Source organism: Manacus candei, unplaced genomic scaffold (genome assembly GCF_025592945.1).
Source record: "Manacus candei isolate 608988 ecotype Guabito, Panama unplaced genomic scaffold, ASM2559294v1 h1tg000060l, whole genome shotgun sequence".
NCBI classification, from domain to species: Eukaryota; Metazoa; Chordata; class Aves; order Passeriformes; family Pipridae; genus Manacus; species Manacus candei.
In genome coordinates this window covers 11083545-11105741 of record NW_026138108.1, presented here as the reverse complement: position 1 = coordinate 11105741, position 22197 = coordinate 11083545, and the positions used below count along the sequence as shown (strand labels likewise).

General features: G+C 40.4%; 1 protein-coding gene across 4 annotated transcripts in view; it reads right to left on the bottom strand.

Moving 5' to 3' along the window:
• Positions 1-21315, bottom strand: part of MICAL2 (microtubule associated monooxygenase, calponin and LIM domain containing 2) — a 161695-nt gene extending 140380 nt beyond the window's left edge. Inside the window, exons 1-6 of one of the 4 annotated variants that reach the window (XM_051803808.1) lie at positions 21286-21315; positions 15144-15282; positions 9599-9899; positions 8549-8673; positions 6453-6558; positions 2383-2542 (exon numbers count right to left, since the gene is read on the bottom strand). The gene's annotated coding sequence lies outside the window, so the exon portion shown is untranslated. Of the gene's footprint in view, positions 1-2382; positions 2543-6452; positions 6559-8548; positions 8674-9598; positions 9900-15143; positions 15283-21285 lie in introns of those variants that run through there. The other 3 variants (XR_007907187.1, XR_007907186.1, XM_051803809.1) reach the window with 3 other exon arrangements.
• Positions 21316-22197: the final 882 nt, after the last annotated feature.

Sequence of the window (22197 nt, the reverse complement as noted above, 5' to 3'; positions counted from 1 at the left end):
ATCTAGTTTCTACTTCCAAATTTAGGGTGTTTCTTCTGGTTGATTTACAGAACTGGCAGTCACCTTTCCTTTACTATCAATTAACTAGGTATTTAACATTGCATTTCTCTCTTTTTTTTTTAATCCGAATGTCCCATGTTCATAGGATGATTGAATCATATATTCAGTTGGCATAGGTGTATTTATAAACCACACCTACAAATACACATTATGTGTCCATTGTCAAGCTCTGTCACCCATAAAACTATGTCAACTGATACTGTTTATGTTACCATCAATTATTTGTTTTCTTATTGCAAACCCTCTCAGATTAAAGTAAGCTAAAGAAGCTCATGATCCGTACCTTTTCTCAGTTTAAATACCAGTATATCGTTTATTTTCAGCCCATTTTATCCTACAGGAATTTAAAAAAATTCTTTAACTCTCCCAGCTGTACCCATGAATTACTGGACTACAGACAAAGCTGTAAATAGATTTTTGTATATAAAACAAATTACAAGTGGGAATCAAGAGGGACATATGTCATCACACAGCAAAGAATCAATAATAGACTTCAAATTTTAAAAAGATTATAAATTTCTGCTCTCAATATGTTGACTCTAATAAAACCTTCAAACAGCAGTTTCTGAGCAGGAAGTTTGGCAGGACTCAGTAATTCAGTCCACAGTAAATAAAGGTGTGGACAAGTTTCAAAACATCTCGGGTGGTGACAGGGTCAAAGCCCAGCACCCTTCTACAAATGGCGAAAAGAAAACTTCCAAATGCTTGAAATACTGTTCTCAAATGGAAGGATTAAAAAATAGCACAACAGCCTGAATCTGAAAGGATACAGTAGCTGAAAAGTAATTCCATATAAAGAAAAAATAAAATCAGTAAATTCAGTAAGTGGTTATATTTAGAAGGCCTTAGTGCCAGATTCTTTTCTGGTATTGAATTGTTGCCAACCCTACCCCTTCTAAAGATAAATAATATCAAAGAGGCAGCTTTTGGTCATGAGAAACAAACACAAAGATGGTCAAGACTTTGCAGAAACAGATAAGTGAAAGGCTGCACTGGATCATACATAGTAGCTATGCAGGGGATCAAAACCTGATATTATGGATTTCTGTGGCAGAGTGACATCAGTCAGAAGAAACAATTTCATTCACAGGGTTGACACCCTTGGCTCTCAAACAGTAAGCCCAAGTTTACACTGGCCCTAAGCCCATTCACCCTAGAACAAACAAGTATGACACTAAAAATCAGGGCAAAATCAGAACACAAAGCATGACAAATAATGTCTGACTTTTCAAAGTCGCAGCAGTATTTTGTCTTTTCTGGATAATTTAAATCTTCCAGTCACTTGCAGTTAGTATTTTGAAAGCTTTTGCTGAGTTGAGCTGTGTTCTTGTACCATTGACAGATTTTGTTTCTATACTTTCCTTATAGAGAGTGATTGGATGGATTAGAAGTCACTAGTTATTCCCATGGGACAAGACTGTTCATCTGGTTAAGTATTACTTTTGTCCCAAACACTGCTGACCAATATGCCAGAACTGGTAATGCATATTGAACAAAATCCAGCCTGCGAAGAAAGCCATTTGTGAAAGAAGCAAACAAAACAGCTGTGATTACACACATGACACGACAGAAGTATTTCTCTGTGGAGCCACAGAACTGTGTCAGCTGGAGATCCTAAATTTAAACCATGCAGCATCAAGTTTCAGATATGCACCAAAACCACCTACATGTCAATATTTATTGGGACTTTGGGGTCTGTAGATGCATTTGAAAGGAAGACAGATGCTTAAGGAGAGCAGATGTACTGCATTTTAATCCCAGCTCCTGCCTGGGTAAACTTGGCTTCTCCTCTCATCTCCAACAGGATGTAAAACTACTTAGAAATGTTTCTTCTGTGTGAGGAAGACTTTACTCATGTGATTACTGGGTTAAGAGGTAAAGATTAATGATTGTAAAGTGCTTTGAAATCCAAGATGAAAGGTAAAGACATTATGCAAGAATGATTATTTTATACCATTTAATATCATTTGTTCAGGATGATGTCACGTAATGAGAAAGGAAGTATTTTTAAGATGGACACAGATCTGGCAAGGGAACTTGTATTCTGGCTGCAACAAATTTTTTTTCTTGTGCATATGACATAATTTCTGTATGTCTGAAATAAATGGCAAACCACATAGGGAAAAAGAAATACCTTTTTTTTTTTTGTACATGAAGTCTTCCAGTGCAGTATGTTGCCTGCTTTTACTGGGCCTTCAGCCTTTTTTGGTGCAATAGCAGATTTACAACACACAGAAAAAGGACTCACCACAAAAAACAAACAAACAAACAAACCCCCAATGAACCAACCAATCAAAAAAAACCAAAAAACTTTTTCTTTACCTGGTCTTCAATCACCTGGTTTATGTGCCAGCAATACTCCACACACATTCAAGGCACCCCTCACCCACTGTAGGTCATCTCTGTATCTCTTGCCAGCTGGTGAAAGAAAAAAAGTGCCAAATCTCTCCCTCTATCATTTCCCCAGTCCTGCTTGCCACACCTGTAAAATAAAGAGAAGTTTCTCCTGATGGAGAGAAGGCAGAGAAGTAGAAGGAAAGGATACAAGTGGATGGAGCAGAAGAGAAAAACCCAGAATATTTCTGTACTAGCAGTGGGAAAGGGGTCTAACATTTTCTTCATTTATTTTTTGCACAAGCTGCTGGAGCGCTGTAGAGTGTAATTCTACTTCTAAAGAAGGGCTCTGTCCCCTGGAGAGCTCTGGGCAGGGCAGAGTTGCTGGGATGGGGCTGTGGCAGCCAGCCTAACACCTCCCTGGTGCTGCAGCAGGTAACCCACTCATCTCAGGCAGACACTGGCAAAAACCTGACATTTCTCCATGACATTGCCTCACACATTATGTAAGTAAATCCATCTCTCTGTGTATAGCCACACAGGGGAAATATTTACACTGCTAAGCATTTGGATTATCAGAGCATAAATAAAGTGAAGGCTACTGGAGCCACTGTAACCCATCAGGGTGAAGCGTGAGCTGCACCGTGGAACGTGCCCCTTTATATCACGTGCCCTGGATGTGTCAAGGCTGCAATGCTGGACTGTGCTTTTAGGCAAACTCTATCTTCAGTAAGCACTGGCAGCATCTTAATCCCTTTAGTATGGCTCTGATACACTGATCACCAAAATCTAGGGCAGGCCTCTGAAGTAGCTGGATCAGGCTCTAATACTCCTTTAGATCATAATCCTGCAAAGATTTAACATTTACAAATAACTTTATCATGTGAGTGGTTAAATGGGATGTTGGAGGGCCAGGGTCAGAACTGGAACATTCCAACTTTGGTTATATCTATCGAGGATACAACAGAAACAAGAAAAGAGTTAGGGTGGCTGCTCAGAGAACCTGATTCTTGGGAACATGCAGCACTTCAGTACTTAGATATCAGCTTAAATTCATCCATAACTATTCAGTCCTATCAGCTTCAAAGGATTTTAATCAGCATTCAAAACTAAGTACATCTGCAAAAGATAGGGACTGGGCTGTAGCAGTTTCTTCTGACACAAATATTCTGCACTCTGCTGTGACCCAATGCCTATTTTAGTGTTTTTCCCCTTTCGTTTCTAAGCCTCCTTTTTGAACCTTCATCCTCCAAACAGGATACCTTCCTGGATATCTCTGCATGCAAATGCTGTGAGGCTTTTACCTGTAACAACCATCAAGATAATGCCAGAAATAGGAGACCTGAAAGAGAGAAGCTACTCTTTAATTTAAAAGCTGGGCAATGAGTGTTTACAGCCCTCAGTTGAGCTAGGCCACCCTGCCCTTGCCACCTCAAAAATTCTGGCTGTGGATTTGGCCTCTTACCTTCTGTATAAACCACTGAAATTTTAATTTAAGGGAAAATAGTTGCATTTATTGAGAAGTTTTGTATTATTTTGCCAGGGAGAGATGAAACCGAGAAGAAAAAGGTGCCCAAACAAAATATATTCTAAAACATCTGGCAGATTATGGATGTGTCAGTTGGGAAGTATTTTCTTGGTCACTGCTAGGTTTCATATTGGATTATTAAGAAAAGATTATCTAATTTTCCATGAGCAATCTGCTGCAGCCCTGCTGTGTTTAGCTTGGTGTTTGTCACTAGAAAGCCTCTGCCCTCTTGTTTACACATCTTCTCTCACGGAGAGAAAATCATATAATATTTTAGCAATAAACACTCACAGAAAAATGCAAAGTATTCTGGAAATAAAAGAGGAGGAAAATAACTACTTGAACCTGGAATCTGGTTTGTTCAATTTATATATGAAGTATGGATGCCAGTTATATTTTTTAGTTTTTCATTATAAAGAAAATAAGACCAGGGGAGAGAAAAAACCAAACAGACAAAAACACAACAAAAAACCCACACCCAACAGTGACTACTGTCAGTTTTGTAGATCACTGTACTATTAAGATTCTCACTGGAAGAAAAACTGGGCAAGATGACTGGTAAGTTCATAAATTCCTGCCTATCTAAAAATTATGCATAAGTGTTCAAATACTGCACAGTGCAGTATTACATGCATAAAGGAACAAACTTTAACATGTTATCAAGAATCTAACTTTGTGCAAAATAAATCCATCTATTTTATAAATCACATGTAAAATGTGCTTGCCCTGGTGATAAAAACATTTGGTACAAATGCTTCTTTAGAAGTTACCACTTCCTGTTATCCTTCTTAGTTCATTACTAACAGTTGTGTAATGGGTCAAACCTTTTTTTATAGGCTGCAGTGATATGACACTTGTAAAACTGAGGTTATGAAATGAAAACTATTTTACAACAGCACGACCCTGCTTCCACAGCAAACTCACAGCTAAATATGTCTTCTGTGTTTGTATATTGATTTCACTCCTGACAAACAAGTAGAAGTCCCCCTCTGTCATTACTGGATGTTTGCTGTAATATTCAAGGTTTTGAACAAACCTTTAAAGTCCTGAAAAGCTGCACAAGTCAGAAATATAGTAGCAGCTAAATGTAGAAAATGTCTAGATGACACTGTTAGAGTTCATCTAGATCCCATATGTGGTTAAATCCTTGCAGACTGAAGGCCTATGGTAATCCTTTTCCAATGTTACAAACAGGTTTCTAAAATTTAGTTTGGACAAAAGAAAAATCAAGGAACTAGTTAAAGTAACTTGCTATACTTTCTGCCTGAAGAGTCAAAGGAGATGCTACCATCATTTACTACAAAAGCCACTGTGTTAATTAGATTAGAACTGGAAATTTGAATTATGAGTTACTTGTTTAAAATAAAAGTGACAGGGTACAAAAATAGGTTGCTACTTCCAAGGCACAGAACAGCCTGGGAGAAAAAAAAACACATCCAAGCAAAACTATGAAAATTGGGGGGGTGTTTTACAATTCTATATCTAATAACAAATTTCACCTTATAAGAGTTATGCAAATACTATTTTTTTCTAGTTATTCTTTAAAATACAATGTTCAGTATAAGAGTTTCCCAGGAATTAAAGGCCACACCCACTTCATAGCTCAGATATTCCCGGTTTAGAAAAACTCATAAGCAGAAGATCGTCTGATCAGCCCATAAAACAGATTTAATTTTTATAGTAATTGGCTAAATTATTAGTCACATTTCTGGATATGATGAAAACTACCATGTGCCTAAGACAACACAGTCAGTAAGTGTGAATGAATAGTCATTGAATTCCTAATCCAAAATTTTCCACTAATCCTGTCATGTTGCTTGTCTGCTAATAAACAACAAACAACTGTGTATGAAATATCACTGATCCCCAAGCATTCTAAAATCGTGGCTCAGGGCCCCTAGTCTGAAGTTTTCTCACAATGAATATGCTTGTAATTTGCATTTCACATAAAACTGAGCACGTTGTTAAGTGTTTTTTGGCAACCACAACAGCTTGATATGTAAGTTATTTTCATGTTTATTGTAAGGCAAAAAATCCAGAAGCTGCAGCTCCACAAAAAACCCACCAAAAATCGTGACACTTATGATACTCTTAAATCCAGTGATGAGACATATGAAAAAAAGAAGTGATACAAGATGTTTAAAAAGCTGCTTATTTGGTTTCAGCATGACATATCAAATAGACCTATCCAACAATTTTAGCATGTATGATAAAAGGGCTCTTTTATCAAAAGGAATTAAGGCAAGACAGGCAGGCTGAGAAACAGAGTCCTGGGACATCAAAAGGAAAAAGGAAACAATTCACTTGCCTTCAGGAAAAGGAAAACCTCATTTAACTAAACAGCCAGGAGAAAAGGCAGCATGTACACAGCTTGAGAAGTTCCATCAGTGGTACAATTTACCCTCTTGATTCCATCAAGAGGTGAATGAGTGCACACACACACGAGGGCAAGCAGCTACATTCTGTTCTTTGTTGCAGTCACGCAGCCCCGCGTGAGCAACCAGAGCTTAACCAGAGACTCCTATTTTACCTCTCTGGGTGTCCATTATGTGGATGTAAAAGATGGCAGTGCTTGTCCCATATTTCTTCCACTGCTGCATCGTCTCAGGCCATTCTTGTAAGATGGATTCAAGGCACTGTGAAGACAAGAACAAGTGATACCCCCCCACACACGCACTTCCCTGAAGGAATGCTGTAAAGGTGAGCTGTAAGTGCTCAGCCAGCAGGGACAGGCTGCAGTCCAGCCCCGTGCTCACACGTAGCCTCCCATTCACTACAGCAGGATTTCACAAGGACAACTGGGGCAGAGTGCAGCCACTGTGTTTCAAAACATTTGCAGAATGTTTGGATATAATTCTTTGAGGAGGATTTAATTTTCTTAATGAGTCTGAGTAAAATCATTAGCTGCCACAGTTGCACAGGGAATACTTCAGGAGATTTCACGAGGCATAATTCAGCAGAGCAAAACAACACAAAGTCATACTTGTTGAACACACTATCTCAGAACAGAGCAGGCTGTTCCTCTAATATTTCTCCCACACAGTGTATTTTTAAAACACTGAACAAACCAACCACACAGATTGATTTTACCGTACCAGAAATTTTTTCTTGACAATATAATTAATACTGCTTCTCATATCATGATTTTATAATAAACACTCATATTGTAGTGTCTTCATCCCTGAAACCAAATTAAAGCATTCTTTTGATAAATGGAAAAGTAGAAATCTTAAGCAGATGCCTTTGGAACCAGGTCCTTCTCAGTGTTCATTCATCATATAACATTTATTTACTTTCTTTTAGTGGCCAAAGTTCTGAATACTATTCTCTGGGAAATGACTGCCATGGTGCCTGGATGAACAGTACTGGCCACGAGTCCAGCAGTTCTGGAGTCCAAGTGAGGGAAGCATGACTTGGTTGCGTCATTCTCCACATCTCCCTCCGCCTGACTCACCTTTCTGACACTTTCCCCACCCTGACTGGCCACATTCACACTTGCCACCTGCTCAGCCTATCTCAGCAAAACCCGCGGCTTGTGCAAGCAACAGTCTGTTCCAATCTTTCAGCGGGAAGCAAGAGGCCCATGGGAACAGTGGGCACCCTCCAGAACGGGGCAAAACACTTTCCAAAATAACCATATGTATGACCTGTTGTAAAAACTGGCCCTCCTGGGGTTTATTCCTCACTGCCTCTGCCTGCCAGCAAAGAACATGACCCTTTCAAAGCAGCACCGACTCACGTGGCAGGGAGCCATAGGAAAGGTAGCACTTCAGGCCAGCACTCCCTTTCCCCTGCTTTAACCTTCATAATCAAATATCAAAAAGAATGAAAACAATCTGTGGCTGCAGCTGATGGTGCATTACATTTTCTGTTCTCACCAGCACATTTTATAGGTCACCGTTTGGCCAAGGAAACACAACACGGTGTTCCTTCGCCTCCTCCCCCTTGCCCCCCTTTTCAAATTTGAAAACAGGTATCTTCTTCCAAGCTAAATACTTTTAACTACTGAACTTCACAGAAAAAGAAGGTCACAAGCTGACTCATCAACAGCCTTAATAAATGTACTAAAGATCCCGAATAGGACATCAGATCACATAAGTTATAAATGCCAGGTACAGAGATAACTCACCCCCCAGGAGAACAGGTGTATGTATTTTTAAGGTTTACCATGATTTATGAAGCAATAAACATATTACTCCATGCCAAAATGTCCTGGGCCTGATATTCCCCTGCTTATGTAGGAGAATATAGATGTACATCTATGTACATCTTCTACAGATCATGCACAGTATGAGCTTTCAAATAAATCAGAGCACATCCCTTGGTGTGAGGCATAAACACACAACAGTTGACTTTTAGAAGCTGACCTGCTAAGTTCACTGAGAGTGAGAAGGACAGTTGCTAAAAACAGTCTAAGCCTTTATCCAAACAATTTGTATTCCAAGCCTTCAAAATACAGAAAAAAATGTCCTTTGTAGTTACTATTTGGCACCACCAGCTGGATGCTCTAAGGAACTAAAATAGGGATTTTTACTGCTTAAAACTGGAAATACCAGCAGCATAATCTTGTGGTTTGTGGTCCTGTGCACTATTTTGTCTTGCTGGTAAAGTGTCTGTTGTAAATACCTGGTACCTTCTGCACAAGAGGAGGGACCTGCTGACTCTCATTTGTGTCGAGCAGCTGTGTGGTGGGTTGGCCCTGGCTGGACACGAGGTACCCACAAAAGCCACTCCATCACTCCCCTCTTCAGCTGGACAGGGGACAGAAAATACAATGAAAGGTCATGGGTTGAGATAAGGACAGGGAGAGATTACTCACCAGTTACTGTCATGGGCAAAACAGACTTGGCTTAGGGAAAAATAATTTAATTTATTACCCATCAAATCAGAGTAGGATAATGAGAAATAAACCCCAAATCTTAAAACACCTTTTTCCCAACCCTACCTCTACCCAGGCTTAAATTTATTCCCAATTTCTCTTTCTCCTTCCCCGAGTGGCACAGGGGGATGGGGAATTTGGGCAGTGGTCAGTTCATCACACCTTGTTCTCTCCTCCTCAGGGGGAGGACTCCTTACACTCTTTCCCTGCTCCCGATGTGGGGTCCCTCCCACAGGAGACAATTTTCCATGAACTTCTCCAATGTGAGTCCTTCCCAAGGGCTGCAGTTCTTCGTGAGCTGCTTCAGCAGGGGTCCCTTCCACAGGGTGCAGTCCTTCCAGAACAGCCTGCTCCAGCATGGGATTCCCATGGGATTCCACCCTCCCTTGGGCAGTCACCTGCTCTGGTATGGGGTCACCCCTGGGCTGCTGGAGCGTGGCTGCCTCACCATGGTCTACACCACAGGCTGCAGGGGAATCTCTGCTTCAGAGCCCAGAGCACCCCCCCCTCTCCTTCTTCACTGACTTTGGTGTCTGCAGGGCTGTTCCTCTCACATATTCTCACTCCTCTCTCCAGCTGCAATTGCTGTTGCTCTGCTTTTTTCCCCCTTCTTAAATACATTATCCCAGAGGTGCTACCACCATTGCTGATGGGCTCGGCCTCAGCCAGCAGCAGGTCCATCCTGGAGCTGGCTGGCATTGGCTATACTGGACATGGAGCAAACTTCTAGCAGCTTTTGACAGGAGCCACCACTGCAGCCCCCCCGCTACCAAAACCTTGCCAGGTACCATCTGTACCTTGTGTGCCTCTGGTGAGCTCTCATGCCGAGTGGATGCAACATATACCAGGGTCCCACATGGAAGGGGATTGTCCATTTCACCTGCCTCCTCATCCCTATGGATGCAGGAATTAGTGCAAAGGAAGCTTGGTCTCATTCCTCCTGGCCATACCAGTAGCAGGTTCTGGGCAAGCAGCCAAGTGTGGGGCAGATGCCCCAGTGCTGAGATTGGTTCGCTTGGGCAGATCACTGTAGCACGTGGTTATTTCCTGCCGGGCTGTTTCTGATGTCTGAGCTAGCAGAGAAGTGATAAGAGTAATCTGTAAAGCAAGGGAAATAGTATTAGAAATCTACATATCACCTCATATGTTTTGCAATGCCCATCCTACTTTACCTGGAGTCTATGACAAACTTGCACTTTGTTACTGTCACAAATTCTTGGCATGTATCACTCCTTAGGAGGAGTACACAATGTGAGCAAAGTGGGAGCAAACCATGTAACTCCATTTTTTTCTGGTAACAGGATATACTAGAAGTGTGTAAGCCAAGTGTTGCACAAACATCAACTCTTAATGCAGAGCAGTGCAAACATATCAATCGCCCAGCAGTGTTCTGCTGCCCTTATCTCTTTGCCAGGGGTGATGAATGCCATGAAAGGAAATAAAAATGACCTCCTGCAGATTCTGAACAGGTGTGGTGGTGGCAGGAGATTCTATCTCTACTCCCAGTCCTGGAGGCAAAACTCCTGCATACAAACCGTCCATTTTGTTTGAAACTGGATATTCCTCTCTACGTAAAAGACAAGTGGTTCTGCTGCAAGCACAGGAGGAGAAGGGTGAGCAACTGCATGAGATACAAAGTTTTATGTCCAGTGAGCTCAAAGGCATCATCTGTCCCCCCAACAACTTTTGGTCTGAGCAGAGTCGGCCCCTGAAGTTTTCAAGAATCATTTCCCCTCCTCAGACTGAGTTCCTGTGCAATGCATGGCAGACACACAGAGTCCAGCCCTGAGGAAACAGGTCAAGTGGCACGGTGACAAGGACTGAGGATGGAAAAGGATTAGAGAGGCTGAGTCAGTCATAATAAGCAATGATTAACTTCGGGGTTCTCTGCTTTTGGCATTCAGATCATGTAAAATCATGGCATTACTTCAGTGCCAGTCAGCCCCACGTCTGGGCCCTTCCCTTCCAAACAGGCACCCCAGACAAGATGGATCAAACCAGCAGAGTAAAAAGCAGAAGTTGAAAATGCATGAGAGGTATTCACAATAACTTCTGCTTCAATGGAAACATTGCTGTAGCTGTAAACAAATAAACTATAAAATTTGGCACAAGAGGGGCCCAGGACTGGAATAGCAGGAATGTTGCAGATCAAGATTAATGTGCCTTGGCAGAGCTGCACGGAGAAACATGCATGGCACCTGTCCCCACGGTGCCTGCCTGGAGCTGGTAACGTTAATTTCCTGGTTTCATAACCATAGCACTCAAACCTACACCTTAAAACAATACCTTGTAGATTGCAATGTAAACTATTTTGAGGGAAATTTTGCTGAAAAGAAAAAAAAACATGCATACATGGGACAAGCCAGCTGAAACAGAAAGTAAAATGCCTCTATAAATGTGTTTGTAGAGAAAGAGTGTTACCTATTCTTAGGAATATATACATGTGTATGTGTGTGTAAAACTATGTATGTTCTGTTTGTTGATAATAAGATAAGCATTAAAAGGTGTGACAAGAAAGATGAGGACTTTTTACAATTCCAGCCACCTGATGTGCTGCTCAGTTCCTCTCAGGAAACCTTCTCAACTTCTACCTAAATTCCCAGAGTGTGCTGCAGCCTGGATTTGTGGCAGAAATTCCCAGCCTGGATGGGAGGCTGGAGAATCTGAAGCCTTGCTGTCAAATATCAGTGATAGGTGTCTGATTAGTTAGATGTCATTATATTATTCAACCATCCTTAAATAGCTATTACACCATTGCAGTCACTAATCCTTTCTGAGAAAGACAAGTAAGAAAGCATTAATTGGGTGACCATTACATGTGTACTGTACTTTCTTTAGGACTGAATGTACTGCAGGCTTTGCTATGCTGTATTCCTTCCTGAAATATTCCTCACTAAGCCCTAGCCCTATTAATGTCAAAACTCCTACTAATTTTAGTGGGTCTAGGAACAAACTTTTTTTTTCCATCAGCTAAGAACAACTCCTTCAAAAGAAAGGAAAGAGAATAGATACAGGGTTTTGTAGCCATGTCTCACATTAGGATAATACTGTATTTTGACTTTGCTCTCACATAATTTGTCTTGAAGACAGTAGCAAGTATTTACAAACATACCAGTTCTCAAACCCTAATAAACTCTTTCTTCTTATGTAAAACATGTTCTGAGAAAAGTAATACCTCTAATTGTGGAGAGGGTGTGACAAGTCTGAAAACTTTTCAGTGTTTTTCATTTCTTTAAAAACTCATTCAGAAAATTTCTGGACAAACCATCAGAGATATTTTAGCTTTTTTTATGCATAATGGACTCAGCATACTCTGTAGTGAGAAAAGCAGAGCAGTCCACCATTGAAAGTCCACATAAAAATATTGTATGTTGTTCGAAATACCCAGGTAAGATTGGAAATAATTTCACAGATAGTAGAAGGTCCCTACTTTTGCTGTTTTCCTTCAAGAAAATAATAGATGTTCAACTGCTACAAGAACAGTGGACAGGCAGTGTCCTGGTATGCCAGAGGAGCGTCCTCGGCCCAGTGACACCCACTAGATGGGGATATTTCCACAGGACACTCCTGGCCTTTCAAGCAGTGTTCAGTGCACCACGAGTGCACAAACACCAGCTCATATTCACAGTTTAGATCTCCAGTCTTGGACCAGATCAGAGTTAATTTGTTATAAATACTAATTCAGAGCAGTAACAGGCAGTTTGGGGCAGCCTGGGGAGATTTTCTCTTTAAAGAGCAGCTGATCTAAATTATTTTTTTGCTTGAGAAAGAACAGATGAGTATGTGCCTGTGTGCACACACACACACACAAACACATGCTCACATAAATGTATTAAAAGGTCTAAATGGAGCACAGATCCTACTGCTTCTTAGTTGGATTAAGTGCTTCAACAGCCTTTGAAAGTTAGGCAACTGAGACGTGCAAGACTTGGGGCACAGTCAAATTTTTAAATGGCCTTGTGTGTTTGGTATTAGTTAAACTCAGCTATAAATTTTAAAAATACTTCAGGATTGCTTGAACAAAATTTTATTTTGTTCATGTGTGTGCTTATGTGTATGTGACATACAAAACACTGCATGACAAGTGAGAGACATCTAGTGTATTAAGCAGTCCCTGATTACAGTGAAAAGGGCAGAAGAATGTGTTATTTTTTTTTGCTTCTTGTAATTTCCATGATCTGATTTTACAGGACTCCTTGGTAAAAACTACAGAGATAAGTCAGCATAGTGATTAACCAGCCACTAGAAGCATGGCTTTTCCTATCTGGTACTCTGGGTTCTTTGGAAAGCAAAATTTAAATCTTACATGGCTCATTTTCTCCTCTACGTATTCAGGCAAGACTGATTGGACTCTGTGTAAGATCCTTTTCTGCATCTCAGTGTTTTTCAGTCTGTGAGAATCTGGTCAGTACCTTCTATGCAAAGGAGTCCACAAAGAATAAGACCTACATGGAAGAGTCTCTTATTCTAAGAATAAGAAACCACAGAAATGCTGAGCTTTATGAGGTCCTTTTTTATTTATAGGTGCTAACATCAGAACTGGAAATATCCCTTATTTTCACTCTATGTTTCACACATTTTGTGAGCTTTGGGGGATCTGCTAGATCCACTCATTTTCTGTTTGCAAGATTCATAGGATGATTTAGGTTGGAAAAGACCTCTAAGATTACTGAGTCCAACCAGTAACCCAGCGCTGCCAAATCCCACTAAACCCTGTCTTTAAGTGCCATATCTCCATATCTTCTAAATACCTCCAGGGATGATGATTCCACCATTTCCCTGAGTGGCCTGACCACCCTTTCAGTGAAGAAATGTGTCCTATTATCCAACCTAAACCTCCCCTGCTGCCACTTGAGGCCATTTCCTCTCATCCTGTCAGTTGTTACTTAGGAGGGGAGACAGACCCTCTCACTACAGCCTCCTTTCATGGAGCTGTAGAGAATGGTAAGGCCTCCCCTGAGCCTCCTTTTCTCCACAGTCATGATTTTGAAAGATTTCTGCCTTCTTTCACCAGGATTCCATCTGTGCCCTCTCTGCCTCTCTACCTCTCTGTGTTTCTAATGTGTCATACCCAAAATTACCGAAGAACAGTTTTTTGGTAATTTTTAAGGTCACTTATGGTCTTTCCATGAACCTCAGGGAAACCAGGTCCTGTATGAACTCCACAGGTCCTGTGTGAACTTCATACACTCCACAGCACAAAACAGATTCCAGAGACCTGGGAAATCATCACACATTCCACTGAGCTGAATCACTGTATAAATGTTATCTTTGTTAACTATTTATTCCCTTACCCTTACAAGCTGGATAAGGGCACAGGAACCCACACCTCGCTATCAACAGGGACACACTGCCCTTTTTTTGGTTTTTTGGCTCATCTCTTTTTCATTGCACTGATAACTGTGGACTTTTGCCAGCTGCAAGTAGCTCTTGGCTGGCATTGGAGAAAGAACTTGGCTGGTGGCTGGGAAAAGTGTGTAGGGATGATCTACCAGAACAAACTAACTCCTTAGTCTCTGCTGTATTTCTTTGACACAGCTAGCTTTCCTTTAAATGTTGGGTGCTATTCAAATTCTCTGAAGTGCCTTCCTTTGCCCCAGTCTTAATTTGTTTATTAAGAAGCATTTCAAATGGCAAGCTAGAGGCATGCTTTAAACTAGAGTGTGTAACATATGGAAAAAAACAACTTACAACCCCATCTCCTTACTTGTATACACCATGAGTAAGAAAACTGACAATGTATCCACAGCCTGCAGCTTTTGTGAAATAAGCCATCAATCATTAGTCAGTGCAAGTTTAATTCTGGACAACTTTCCAGCATCAGTGGAACTGCCAGAAAACATTTTCCAAGACAAGCTAAATAGAATTTTTATAATAATGAGGCAAGGTGCTCTTTGTAGCATCCTGTTTTCAAACAAGTGTTTGCCCAGTTGTTTTGTTTTTGGGTTTTTTTTTTCACCAGCAAATTGCTGCTTCTTCAAACTGTAACATCCCATTAACTTAAAAAACCTAGTGTATTCCAAGTGTTGTGGGGAGCATCTTATGTCTCCGTTTGAGCACACACTATTGCAGAAAACAAACAGAAACTCTGTTTTAAAAGCTTTTCTTGATACTTACATGTTCTTTAAAAAAAAACCCAAACAACTAAAATAACTTCGTGCATTTGCAGTGCTGAGGTCCTTTCTCAAATATGTAGAGTGAAGTAGGTAGAAAGTATGAGATATAAACAACAAAAGAGAACATTATAATCACAGGAAAAAAGGGTTAGGAGCGTGGGAGAGGCGGGGTGGCAGCACCAGGCACACAGTTCAGCAGCCTTTCCATTAAAGCAACGATGAGTACCTGTGCGTGGTGCAGACTCCCAGGTGCCGTGACGCCCTCTGAGACATGCTCAGGCATCAAGAAGCTCAGCCTTGCAGTTCAACAGAGGTTACAGAATCCCTCAGATTAAAAACCACTTTTGTTTTCCAGTCCTGTAGACCTGAGAAGAGAGTGATGCACAGGCAGTTGGGAGTCTAGCCCAAAGCAGCATATGAATTATACACTCGATGGTAAAGGCAGTAATTTCTAATGATTCATTTTTAACACTGTCATTTTCAACAAAATATTAGTCACTAGAAAATGCTTTTGTTACAGCTTTGTGGTGTTCTACACTGCAAACATGACCCTCTCTTATCTTTTTATAAAAATGCTACCAGTATCATGGTTTGTGTTGTTCGATGGCGAGTCTCATTTCCCAGTTCCTTATCACATAAGCACATCTTTGTGCTTCCCCATCATTCCCACCACAGGAGGGGAAACAATTTTAATCAAACACCCCAGAGCCTACAACTGTTTTGACTGTCATTTAAAAGCCAACCTCATCAGCTGAATAGCTATAGAGATACCTATCATATCAGACCCAGTTCTGACCCAGGCTGAGGTCCCAGAATGAGCTCAGAGTGCTCCAGGGATCAAGATTCAGCCTAACCCTCCTACCCTAATTTCAGAGTCATCTGTCCATGCCAGCCCTGAAAGGAAATCTCAGAAGAAACAAGAGGGAGGCTGTGACTGAAATCAGCATCAGGAGTTCGAATGTTGCTTAGTTTTCATGCCAGCTTCAGAATATCTCAAATAAAGAACTAGATGCCTCATTAGGGGAGTGGTGTAGGCATGCTACACTAAAGTTATGGCTTCTAGTTTTATGGCATACCTTTTGTGCCTAACCACACATCTAAATGGAGCAGCCAAGGTAAAGAAAGGAGAGTTTATTCTACACAAACACATATAGGAATGAGAGAACAGTCCGTGGAGACATCTCTATGCAGGAGCTGGCAAAAAAATATGGAATGGTCATTGCTAAAAAAATGAGAATGATTAAATATAACATAGCTGCAAAAGTAGATAACTTAGGGTGAAACCCTTTTCCTTCCACAACTGACACAGATGCATGTGCATGCAGAAAATACATACTAATCAACCAACTTCTGTGAATTATGCTGGAAAGAAACACATGTATCTTAAAAATTCATGAGAAAACCTGTGCTTTTCACAGTCCATAATTTCACTGAAGTAAATTAAAACCTTGAGATGGATGGCTTATTAACCTATCTTTTGACCCAAATGATGGCAATACTGTGGCCTTCTGGGAAATGAGACATGAGATGTGTCTGTCCCTTGCTGTTTCTGTGTCACATGTACATCACAGGAGGGATATAGCATGAACAGAAATTGTGCTTTGCTTTTGCAGGACTTGACAGATCAATAACATTGTGGAAGTATTTATATGACTGGAGGCTTGGGAGCAGTCAATCAGAGATAAAAGAAAGGCTGCAGTCTTGTGAAGCAGAGAAGCTGAGGTATTAAATGTTTTATTCCAGCTAAGTAACAGTGACATCTCCCCAGCCAGTTCCTGGCCATGGTCTGCCTGCCTTTGGCTGTGTCAGTCTAGAAAAAAAGTGAAAACTCAACTCATAAATTGCAAGCCAGTTGCCTTGAAATACATAAGGATATAAAAACCATTATTGTAAATCAGAGCAAGATTCTTTGCATGCTCAGAGGACTTTTTGTTCTGATAAGGATAAAACAGAAGCTTCTTGCTGCAGCATTTGCTTTATTATTTGTTTTCCTTGAATAAGTACCTACAGCAAGATGTGTTTTCGTTACACAGATAAAATAGAATTATCAGGTGATATGGTCCAGATTAAAAGTTACCAAAACCCAACTAAATCAAACCTCTTTTTATTTGTTTCCACAGTTATGCCTCAGAGTAGAGATGCTTGCAAAAAAAAAGTTTTTAGCACAAAATTGAATTAACTCAAGTTCCTATGAGATTTTGCCCTCACTGTTTCTACTGTACTGTAGAAATTTTTTTACTGCCATCTCTTTTATCTTGCAAGGCAAGAAAATCATGTAAGAGTTTCAAAGCAATCCTGAATGTCCTTTGTTTTTCAGTCAAAAGCAGAAACCTGTCAAATTACTAATCACACTGGATAGCATACTAAAATCAGTTGAAAACAATCAACAGTTTACAGATTGATTATTTGGAAAAAATTGCACTTAGACACCTTAAAATGCATGCAGACTTTGGAATTGAATGTCTTTTCCATTATGAAATGGCATTAGAACTGAAGAGAATTATTTTACCTACACAAAACATAGGAAGGCATACATTTTGTTAAAATAAAAGCTATTAAAATTAAAATAGAGAAGGAAAATATGGTTTCAAAGTCTGATCTCAAATTCCCAGTGAGAGAAACTACAAGCTGACTTTTAGGCAAGTCTGAAACAGAAGGTCAGCTGTGGCTGATGTCAGCTGGGGTCTTCTCTGGGGACAGCCCTAACATGATGCTGAGGGAATAAACAGAGAGAATGGCACAGGGGTATTAGGGTGGGCACAGCAAAGAAAGCTTTGAAAGAAGATGATGGTCTGTCCCTCACTCAACCTGGCTCCTTAGTGCTAGGCACCTGTTTGACCACTGGGTGTGACCCAGAAAAATTCAGAAATCATGTGAAAACTGGCTTCTCCCATATTGCAGGCATTGCCCTAAAACACTTGTCTCCTAACCCCATTTGCATACAAATCAAAGATCCTCAGCAGCTCACACACTCCACAAGGGACAAGGATATAACCTGCAGCCTGTTTGCTGAAAGATGTTCAAAGGTACTGGAATAAAAAGTATGTGCTTGGAAGACTAACTCATCTCCAAAAGCCAGAGAGGTCACATTATATTAAAATTGAATGGCTTCATAGGTGAAAAGAATCAGTAAATTGATTACTGGCACAGTAAAGGACTCACTCTTCCTGGGCAAACCCTCAGTGCAATGAGTCCTTCGTTGCCCTGTCTCTGCTCAGTTGTCTCACATCTGCTTTGCACCCATTATCTCACCAGAGTAGGATCTAGAAAGTTACCATGACCTGCTTTGCTGCAGGCTCACAACCATGTTGATTCATTAGTTTATTTTAAAATATGATTGTCATATCAGTCGCTGATTGCCAGGCTGTATCAGATACATCGTGTTCCCTCAGTCCTCCCAGATTCTCTCTGTGTTACTTTGAACAAATGGTAATTTCTTTTACCCATTCATTCATTTGGGGCAAATTATGGCTGTTTCTTCCTCTCTAGCGGGCATTGTTAATACTTTCGAGAAGTTCTTGGTGAATTATAGTTTAAATCAGTATATTTTCTTCTTTCAATAATTCCCTTCTCTCTACAACTTGTACTTTCACTCCCAGTTGTTCCCTACAGCTAATGAACATGCTGCTTTTCAGCAGGCATTGTGATTCTATTGTTTTTTTCTTTGTTTAAAGCTTAGTCACATCACCAGTCTTTTTTTTTTATTCTTTCTGACAGCCTGTTTCTTAATGATAAATTTGGTGTTACGATGTAAACTTCTCCCAACTATTATTCTTTTTCTTGTGTTTGCATTCTATAAGATCAGCATCAGGAATATATCTTCAGGGCTTGCAGCTTCCTGGCAAGTCATATTTGCTGCTTGTAAAGCCTCTCCTTTTAGTGCTTATTTGTAGTTTCTGATGAGCAATTTTAACAGTATTTTATGGTCCATGACAACCTCTGTGCTCCAGGAGGTCTTGTCTGGATTGCTTTCATGGTATCATTTGCTGTTTATTTTCACAGTTCCTGCAGCAATACAGTAGTTCTTGTTGGCATTGCTATCCTTATGCCACTCCTCTAGTAGATTTTATCTCTCTTTTGGGTCATTTAGGATGTCAGTGTCACCTAGATTTAATTTCATATAGCGCTGGCAGCTCCTGTTTCTAAAATGTGACCACAACAATTCACTCCACAGTAGCTCTCTGGCCTACTCATGCTCAAGTACTTCAAAATAATTTGCAAAGCAATGTACTTGCTGTAATTTTCATAGTTTGGTGATTGCCTCTGCCCCCAGATCATTTCTGATTATTAAATAACGTGGGATTCAGGCCTCCATCAAAAGTAGAATCCTCCCTTGTATTGAAGTACACAGAAGTATTTGATTTTTTAAAAATCAAGATGCTTATGAAAGCCTTTCCCTGTAAGTGACCCAGTTTCAATTCTGTTATTTTAGCAGGTTTATGTTTTTTATGTAAACAATACAAATTTAGTTTCAAAAGCTACAAAAGATACCACAGTCCATTACTTTAAATTTTTAAATATCCTGAATTTAGAATTAAACTGCTTAAAAATATTTTTTGTGCACAATTTTGTGTGAAAGCCCAAGAACAATAGCCCCAATAGACTGCACGTGATGTGAGGGATGTGCCATGATATTTTTTCCAAATGACATTCCATATGGATTATGAACTTCACCTGTCATATTTCAATAGGCATTTAAGCAAGCATCTTGCCTGAGTAATATTGGAAAAAAAATATTGGAAAAAAGCTGGGAAATAGCAGTGAAATACACAGTGAAGACAGCATGCTGTTCTGAGTTCTTTTATCTTCCCTCAGAAAGTACATTGCAGAATATTTCTGAGAGTGCTGCCAGCTCCTGCAATTATTTGTTGCTGGTTTTGCAAGGAACCAGTGATGGCAGAACCGATGCCCTCTCCCAAATGCCATTTCTTAGTGGAATCTCTCTCAGATGCCTCCCTTGCTTGGGCACGAGCAGCACCTGAGATGCTGCAGGAGGGAGGCAGATCTCTCCAGGGCAGCAGCAAGTGGAGGGTGAGGAAGGAGGTGCAGGGAGGGACAGGGAGGGTATCTCCCAAATCTTAATGGTCTGTGAGAGGGCTACCAGGGTGCACCACCTTTTCCTTTCCCTATGTGCTTCCTGTGTCCTCAGATGTAAGCGAGATCTTGAGTCCTGGGGGATAATTTTTCATCAGAGAAGGAAAACTGCAGGAGAAATTAAGGGAACTAGTGTTTCCACAGAGGAATCCTTGTTTTGTTGACTTCAACAACAACCTTGAGAAGTAGATGATGTGGGGAAATAGTGTGCTAAAGTAAAACAACATACTAGTGAAAACAATGGATTGTATAAGGATTCACAAACTCAAGAAAGGTAAGATGGAGGGGGCACCTATGTTTTCTTAATTAAATGTATTTCTTTGTTCCAAATCATTCAACGGCTTTTTCTTGTGTACTTTAACAAAGACCACATGCAAGTTAAATATCAGTGTAGCAATGACTTTGTGCTTGCACTAGCAATTTTGAAGATACACGGTCAGCTGAGAATCCTGGCTAGTCCTGGCTTGAGCAAATGGATTAGAGCATCTTTAATTTATGAATTTTAAAAGTCAGACCTTTCCGAATGAAGGATTCATGTGTTTTTGTAGCCTCGGGGAAGAAGCCAGCTGTAAATGGCTAACCTTTATTGTGGGATTTCTGTTCTCTTCTATTTAATACACAAACTTATTCACCATAACAACCACTAAAAACTGTGTGGCATGAAACAGCAAAAAAAAAAAAAAAAAAAAGGCAGCAATACCCATCCTTGAAGGAATACTAATTCAAGCCACCTTCAATTCCACAATGGAAAGATGAACAAAATACCATAATTCAGAAGGGCAGGCAATTTTAAAACTGGAAATATTGGAGCTGTTCCTCTTATGTAGATATAAATAATGACAAATCTGCTAAAATCTGTAAAAGCACAAAGACCAATTTTAGCTTAAATTGTGTTCTGTCTTAATGAAATAAATAACGTGATGTTAGATACACATGCACGGGGGAAATACATTCATAACATATATTTAGAATAGGAAATGGGAAGTCAGAGTATACGAATGACTGACCTTCTTACAAGGTTTTATCACACTGTATGCATATTTTGAAATGACAGCAATACAGTTCTGTAATTCTCCTAATTCCATAAATGTTTATGGTACACGGCTAAACACCATCTACCATAACACTGACACAGCTGCACTAAAACTAGGAGGGAAGATCAGATTGCCTGTATGACTAGACAAAGACAACCTACTGGCCAGTGAGTCATCTACAAAATCGATGCTGCCAAACTGTGAACTTCGTGTGCACTTTGTCACTTCTTGCTTGCTCACCATTTTGAGGAAGGTTCGAGGAGCGATTTGTTGTGTGACCTTTGGGGGATTTCTTGATGCCTGGAATCTGCAAAGATCACAGTGGGTGACTGATATTTTCCTAACACCACTATTATCTTTGTGATAGCAGCAAGTGCAATTTATAGCATAAAAGTGGAGAAAACTTGCCAGTGTGTGATACACATTCTTGACCATGGGAAGAAAAAAAATTGTATCCTCATTGCACTGATTTTGGTTGGGGTTGAGTGAATTTTCTTCACAGCAGCTGGTATGGGGCTGTGTTTTGGATTTGTGCTGAACACAGGGTTGATAATATAGAGTTGTTTTGGTTACTGCTGAGCAGAGCAGTAACCCACAGAGCCAAGGCCTTTTCTGCTTCTCATACTGCCCTGATGGTGAGGAGGCTGGGGGGGTGCAGGGGAGGCTGGGAAGAGACACAGCCTGGACAGGTGACCCAAGGGATATTCCAGACCATTAGATATCATGCTCAGCATATAAAGCTGGGGGAAGAAGAAGGAAAAGGGGGACATTTGGAGTGATGGCACTTGTCTTCCCAAGTCACTGTTACTTGTGATGAAGCCCAGCTTTCCTGGATATGGCTGAACCTGCCTGCCCTTGGGAAGTGGGGAATTAATTCTTTGTTTTCCTGCTTTGCTTGTGCACATGGCTTTTGCTTTACCTATTAAACTGTGTTTATCTCAACCCACTTTTACCCTTCTGATTCTCTCCCCCATCCTATGGGGGGAAAGTAAGAGAGCAGCTTTGTGGGGCTTGGTTGCTGGCTGGAGTTAAACCACAACACTCATACACAACCAAAGCACTATTGCACATTAAATTTCCTATGTTTTGTTAAAAAAAACAGACAAGAGAACCAATTTTTCCTCAAATTAAATGTCTCTTTTTTTATAGTGT